Below are 7,800 nucleotides of genomic sequence, written 5' to 3'. Positions count from 1 at the left end.
ATCACCACCATCCATCTCCAGAACCTTCTATCTTGCCCCACTGAAACTCTGCCCATTAATGGCTAATGTCCCATCCCCCTTTTCCACAGCACCTGGCAACCACCGTGCTACTTTCTGTCTCTGTGAATTTGACTGCTCTAGGTACATCATACGAGTGGAATCGTACATCATTTGTCCTTTTTGACTGGCTTAGCAGAATGTCCTCAAAGGTTCATCCATGTTGTACCATGTGTCAGAATTTACTTCCTCCTTAAGGCTGAATAATTAACATTCCATTGTACATATATAGCCCATTTTGTTTATCCATTCATCCATCAGTGGACACTTGTGTTGTTCCACCTTTTGGCTACTTTGAACAATGCTGTGATGAACATGGATGTACGATATCTGTCTGAGTACCTGCTTTCAGTTCTTCTGGATATACACCCCGGAAGTGGAATGGCTCGATCATATTCTATGTTTAATTTTTTTAGGACTCAGCACACCATATTCCACAGTGGCTGCGCTGTTTTATATTCTCATTAGCCGTACACGGTGGTTCCCATTTCTTCACATCCTCAGCAACACTTGTGATTTTGCTTTTTTAGATAACAGCCATACCGACGGTCATGAAGTGGTATCTCATGGTTTTGACTTCCATTTCCCTAATGACTGGTGATGTCGAGCATCTTTTCATGTGCTTGTTGGCCACCTGTATATTTGTTTGGAGAAATATCTATTCATGCCCTTTGCGCAGTTTTTACTTGGGGTTTTTGTGTTGAGCTGTGTAGATAGAGATTTTGGCTTATTGGCTTTTCTCTATTATTTGTATGTTCTTAATTTCATTGATTTATGCCTCACCTTTATTATTTCCTTCCTTCTGCTTGCACTGAGTTTAATTTGCTCTTTTGCTAGTTTCTTAAAGTTATCCAAGACCTTTTTCCTTTCCTAATATAAGCACTTAATGCTATCAGCTTTCTTCTGTGCGCTACTTTAGCTGCAACTCACAAATTTTATGTTTTACTTGCATTTTCATTCTATTCAAAATATTTTTAAATTTCAATGTTGACTTCGTTTTTGACACATGGGTTATTTCAAAGTGTATTGTTTATCTTCCACGTATTTGGAGGTTTTCCTGATCTTTTTCTGTTATTATTCTAGTTTAATTCAGTTGTGGTATAACATGCTTTATATGGTTTCATTTCTTTTAAATTTGTTGAAGTTTATTTTATGGTTCAGAATATGGTCTATCTTGGTGAATGTTTCATGTGTATTTGAAAAAAAAAAGAATGTATTCTGCCATTGGCTAGGTCAAGTTCCGTTGGGTTTAATTGGGTCACCTGGGTCAGTCAGGTCTTCCATGGCCTCTCTAATTTTCTATCTGCTTGTTCTATGGATGACTGAGAAAGGCCCACTGAAATCTCCAACTACGACTCCGGATCTGTTTCTTCTTTCAGTTTTATCAATTTTTGCTTCCTGTGTATTGAAGCTCTGTTGTTAGGTGACTGCACGTTTGAGATTATTGTCTGGTTAGTGAATTGACTCTTTTATCATTATATAATGCTCCTCTTTTTCCTGGCAATATTTTTTGTTCTGAAGTCTACTTCGTTTGATACTAATAACCACGCCAGCTTTCTTTTGATTAGTGTTTTCATGATATGTCTTTTTCCATCCTTTTAATTTATTTTTGTCCTTGTAATTAAAGTGGGTTTGTTGTAGACAGCATTCATTTATACCATATGACAATCTTTGTCTTTTAATTAAGTTTAAACTGTTTACAGTTAATGTAACTATTAACCATTATGAACCATTAAATTCACCACCATCCTGTTGTTCTCTATTTAGGTTTGCTTTTAAAAGCCGTCTAAAGGCAGTGCTTGTGCTGTAATTGCACTAGTGATTTCTAGCAAATTCAAACGACAATAAGAACACAGCCTTTTTGGGCCATCTTCTAGTTGGTAGGAAGTCAATAGCCCACTGAATGGTTATTACAAATAAATAAGGAACATGTTACTATATACTTAACCCAAAGGGTTAGTGCATCTTCAGACTGTGGGAGAAGACAGCACGGGGTCTAAAGACCCGGGGCTCTGACCAGCTCTACCCCTTGCTAGAAGTGCAGATTTGGGCAAGTTACCTAATCTCTCTGAGACACGGTTAAATAGACAAAATAATACCATCTACAAGCAAGTAGAGGAGCTATCTCTGCATCAGGTAGAATTGGGAGGGAAAAAAATCTCTCCATTTGGGGATAGTTCCTCAGAGAAGACAGAATTTCTGAATGTGTGTGGTTGATAAAAGGATTTGCTAAATAGTCACAGGAAGATTGGGAGTATTTTTGTAGACAGGGAGAATAATTAGATTATATACACACATCAGTGACGGTTGCAAGAATGGAAATGAGGAACTAGCAGCTTCAACTAATGCAGAAGGTTGGCGAGAAGATTTTAATTCAATGGGGCTTGAAGATCAACCGGATTAGTGGACAGAAAAGAAGAGGTCTAGGATCACTTTCAAGCTTCGGATTTGGGAAGCCAGGTAGTTGGTGGTTCCTGTCACTGAGATACGAAATACAGGAGGACAAGTTGGAGGGGGCAGGTTTACAAACAAAAGGAATATCAGTTTTAAATCAGTCAGTAAATTCCGAGGTGTCTGTGACAAGCCAAGATGGAGATGCCAGCAGGTGGCTTGACCTATGTATTTGCACCTGAGTGGTCTGCGCTGGACTCGGAAGCTATCGGCATAGCAGGTGGATGCTGAGCCACAGGGGTGGGCAAGTGTATACACTGAAAACGGGGGTAGGATGGAACCTGGAACATTAATGGGGATGCCCTCGGCTGTTAGTAAGGAAAATCCCAACTGAAATTGGTGTACACGGCTATCGTCTCACATTGCTGGAAACTGAAGGCTCAGGTTAACTCAGTGGCTCTGAAAGTGAAGGACAAGGATTCTCCCCATTTTTCTCATCTGCCTTCCTCAGCGTGTTGGAGTCTTTTAAGGTGGAATTCCTTTGCAGTTCAAGATGGCTGCCGCAGTGTCAAGCATCCCGGTGAAGATGATCACTCTGGGGCAGCAAAGCACCTGTGCATGGGTCCTCAAGAGTAAAACCCTTTCCCGGAAACTCTAGCAGCACTGAACTCGTTTGTTGGCAGGATGTGGTCACACGCCCACCCCGACAATCGCTGGCAAAGGATGGTGTGACCCTGGGGGTGGGTACAGTCAGGATTCACCCTTCTGGCTGCAGAAAGGTGCAGCCTCCCCAGGAGCACTGGGCCACCTGACACCCGAGCAAAGGAAAGCAGTGAGGAACGACGGTTTGTTGGATGGAAGCTGGCAGCCTCCCACTCCCTGGAGCACAACGCCTGAAAGACGGCAGAGGAAGAGATGCTAGAACAGTCTGAGGACGCTGACGTTAGGGGCCACAGAAGCCAAGGACGAAGGTACCTGGAAAGAGAGTGTGACTGTTAAGAAAAGGCCACGCAGAGAGACTGGAGCAAGGTCTGTAGTGACAGTCTACACCAGTGTCAGTGTCTGCTCCGCACCACTGTGCTAGTCCGGCCGGCGCCCGTGGCCTTCTCAAGGCCCCCCCCGGACGACTTGCCTCCTACCGCACGGAGCAGCCGGGGGCCGCGAGAGCATCTGCCCTAAGTGTGCGCCGAATGGACGCCCCCTCCTCCACCCAGCCTCCCGTCTCCTCCTGTATTTGCGTTCTCCCCTGCCGCCGGCCCTTTCCCCTTGACCCAAGCCAGCGAGGACTCCTGCACACTGGGACGCTCTCCTGCGTCCGCAGCTGCAGCTCCCACCTCCCTGGGCCAGGCGGCCGGTCCTCTCGCAGGAGCCGTCCACACTGGCTGTCTCTGCTCTCACCTCAGATCCACGTCTCGGCGCTGCAGTCTGACTCCCACGCACAGCTCCGCGACACCCTCCTGCACGCCACCGGTGACCTCTTTGTGCTAAACCCAGTGATGTCTCTACAGCACTGAGCACCAGAGTCCTCTGGGCCCAGGGACCCCTGAAATACCCTCGGCTCCTAGCTGGCCCTCAGTGAGACCGTCCACGAGCTATGGTACGGCACAGTGGTCAGGAACGTGGTCTCTAAAGCCAGATTGCGCACGTTCGACTCTTGACCACTTACCTCATGATCTAACTTCCGTGTGCCTCAATTTCCTCATCTGAGACATGGGGATAATGTTAGATGCTAGCTACGTCCTGCGGTGGTTGTGAGGCTTAAATGAGAGAATATCTGTAAACTTCTAGGAACAATGCCTGGCGCACAGCAAATACCCAGTAATTAGCTATTGCTGTTACCGGATAAGTGCAGACTGACAGAAAGTTGCAAAATAGTGCACAGAATCGCCACGTTCCCTTTCCCCAGAGTGCCCTCATGGTAGCATCTAACTATAGCGCGACGGTCAAAACCAGCAACCTGACATTTGCACCAGACTCCTCACTGAATGACAGACCCCATTCCAATTGTGCCATTTCCCGAGTTCAAAGGCAGTTTGGCAAGTCAGGGTCGAGATCCATCCTTAAGGGCCTCCTGAGACAAATGCAGGCTTCCCTGGCTGGCCCTACAGGTGCCTTCGGCCTGGAGGGGACTGGGACAGACTTTGCGGCCACAGTCTCTTCCTAGGAGAGCTTCAGAACCAGAGAGAGCCTGCCCGAGGCAGCATCCCTTGTTTCAGTTTTTTTAAAAAGCGTATTCTTGATACAATGAAGCGTACATTTTAATCACAAGCATTTGTTGTTGAACCGTATTTGGTCAAGAGCAGTGACCAAGTTCTCATCGCGTGGGCAACTCTCGCATCTCTGCTGGGTCACGGAGCCAAGGAACTTTCCACCTCACTGGGCACATGTGCTGAGTTGCTTCTGCCAACGGTGGACGGATTTGGGCTGGTTCACTCTCCTCTTGGTTTGTCTACACAGGGCTATGATTTATGCCTACGGCACAGAGCTGATGGACCCACAATCGGATCAAACTTACCAGCTTGCCCTTGCTACAAACACCAAGGCAGAAGTCAGACCCTTCTCGGTCACGCTTGTGGGTTTGTTGGAATGAGACATGCTTAGGTTCTGCGTGGGTACAGCCAGCTCAGCTACATTTCGAGTAATTACCTCGTCTCTGTCACAGGAACAGGCTTCACCAAACACTTACGAGAGGCCAGGTGTTCAGAGGCTGAGACCAACCGGGATGGGGAGCAGTGCACGTTCTACTACGTACGATCTTCTTTTCCCAAAGGTTCCTCTGGTTCCAGATTAACAGGTTTCCAGGGCACTGTCCCCCATCTGCCCTGCCACCAGCCAGTTGCGTTGACTACCGTGTTAACGACATAATGAGAGGCCCTCGGATCACGTCCGACCCACCCTTCACTGCAGTCGTGGGCCTAGTGACTAATCCGAGACAACAAATGACCTACAAGTACTTTATCTCTCCCGGGTAATGTACGTCAGTCATGCAAAAAAAACAAACTAATTTTAGGCAGCTCGTTTCACAGCCAGACCAGCGAGGCTCACCTCTGTTTGTTGTGTCACCAACTAGTGTTCACCCCTCGCATGTCAAAAACTTCAAGCAATTAGTTAAATAAGACCACGTGCCAACCTGAGGCACCCGGTGGAGGTCAGTCGCGGAGAACGATCCTTGCGCTTCACAAGGAAGTCACAGTAATTCTCCACGCGGGCCCTCAGCCCAAACACGTTTCAAACCCAGTTCATAGACTATTAGTAGAAATATGATTTTGTGGCCATAACACAATCTACAGATAGTGTAGTCTTAGGGTTTTTTTTTTTTTTTTTTTGACAGTCTTGCTACATTGCCCAGGCTGGTCTCAACTCAAGCTCCTGGGCGCAAGTGACCCTCCTGCCTCAGCCTCCCGATTGGCTGGGACTGAAGACCCCAGCTGGTCGTAGCTGATTGTTATTTGTACTTTCTTGTATTGTGTTCCTTTCCATCTACATGGACAACTGAAAATTCATTTTACCCCTGGCTCTACGTGTTTCAGAGTTTCTGTGAGAACCGAATGAGACACTAATCTAGGACAATGAGCTATAAAAACGTAAAATATTATTTGCAACTGTTTCAAAAGGACAGTTCCCTTTAAAAATCTAGAGAGACTAAACTGAGTTTCAGCTCATCACACGATGGTCTGCTGGGCCATCATGTGGGCAAGACAGGCCGTATCTAGTCATGAAGACACTGGCAAAATACACGCAGGATAGCCAGGCCCGACGACACTGTGGAGACTAAGAAAAGTCAGTCCTGGTCCACTCTCACAAAACCGTGCTCACTGGGGAAGAAACCCAGAAGTATACTGGAAAACCAAAGAACAAAAATTGAATCAAACTCAAGAGCTATAAACCACACTAAAACTTCTTGCAAATTCCAACCTTTAACTCCCAAACTACCCTACTGAACGAGAATGTACTTTTGCTAATAATAACTACAGTTGACAGACACTAACGCAAGAACTAAGATTGAGTTGTAAATATAAAATAGACCACAGATTGCTGAATTAGCCACAAATGCCCATGACAAAACATTTTTTCTTAAACTCATCTTTGAGGCTGTTTCCTGAGACCACAGCTGGTACCAGGTACTCTATCGGTCAAGAAGAGACACAAATAAGGTATTTCTAAACCGAGGGATTTAATACAGGGAACTAGCTACACAGTCGTTAAAATGCGAAACCAACAGAAAGGGAACTTAGCAATTAGTAACAGAAGTAGCTACTCCCCCTAGGGCTGGGGGAGCAAAAAGAGGGGGTATTGCCACAACGTTGGAGCTTGGAGGAAGGACCCCTGCAAGCTGGGCTGAGCTTCTGAGGAAGGTGCTCAGACCGAGGGGCAGGACGCGGTGGGTACAGCCCAGCAGGTGTCGGGACGGACCGCCAGGCAGGACACTGACAAGCGCCAAGTGAGTACCCCGGAAAGGGCTCAGTGAGGCTGGAGCTGGGGTCCTGCAGGACACTGGCAGTCAGAGCCGACCCTCTGTTGGTACTGCAGGGAGGCTGGCAGGATGGCAAGCAGGTCCCTTCTTCCCGCCATCCAGCTCCCTCTAGCTTCTCCCACCAGCAGATCTTAACAGGAAGAGCAAGAGGGCTTGGCAAATATATTTGAGTCCCAGCCCCAGCATCACAGAGCAGAACACAGACAAGCAGGCGTGGACCTGGGAGAATGGGTAACTGGCACCAACAGTGATCAGTCATGGGTGATGCAAGTACACACATCAAATAATCTTTTCTTGAGGACACCACACACACACCCCCCAACAAGTGTACAGTTCAGTGGCACGAGAGTGCATTCACACTGCTGGGCTACCATCACCACCGTCCATCTCCACAACCTTCCCATCATCCCAAACTCGAACTCTGAACCCTCTAAACACCACTCCCAGCTCCTCCCTCTCCCCAGGCCCCGCAACCACCATCCTACTTTCTGTCTCTATGAATCTGACTACTCCATACACCGTGCAAGTGAAATACGGTGTTCGTCCTTTTTGACTGGCTTACTTCATCAGCGTAACGTCTTACAGGTTCATCCATGTTTGTAGCATGTGTCAGGATTTCTTTCCTTTTTAAGGCTGAACTACATTTCATAGACATTCGGGTTTTTTCCACCTTTTGGCTAGAGTGAATAACGCTGCTATGAACGTGGGTGTAGAGTATCTGTTGGAGTCTCTGCTTTCCATCTTTTGAGCATATACCTAGAAGCTGAATTGCTGGATCATGGCAGTTTTATGTTTAACCCTTTGAGAAACCACCAAACTGTTTTCCATTGTAAAGAAAACTATAGTTTTCCTATCTAAAACACTCAAAAGATTAAAGC

This window comes from Propithecus coquereli, unplaced genomic scaffold, assembly GCF_000956105.1.
Source record: "Propithecus coquereli isolate 6110/MARCELLA unplaced genomic scaffold, Pcoq_1.0 Scaffold283, whole genome shotgun sequence".
In the NCBI taxonomy this organism is placed as follows: domain Eukaryota; kingdom Metazoa; phylum Chordata; class Mammalia; order Primates; family Indriidae; genus Propithecus; species Propithecus coquereli.
Note: the sequence above shows the minus strand (reverse complement) of the source record.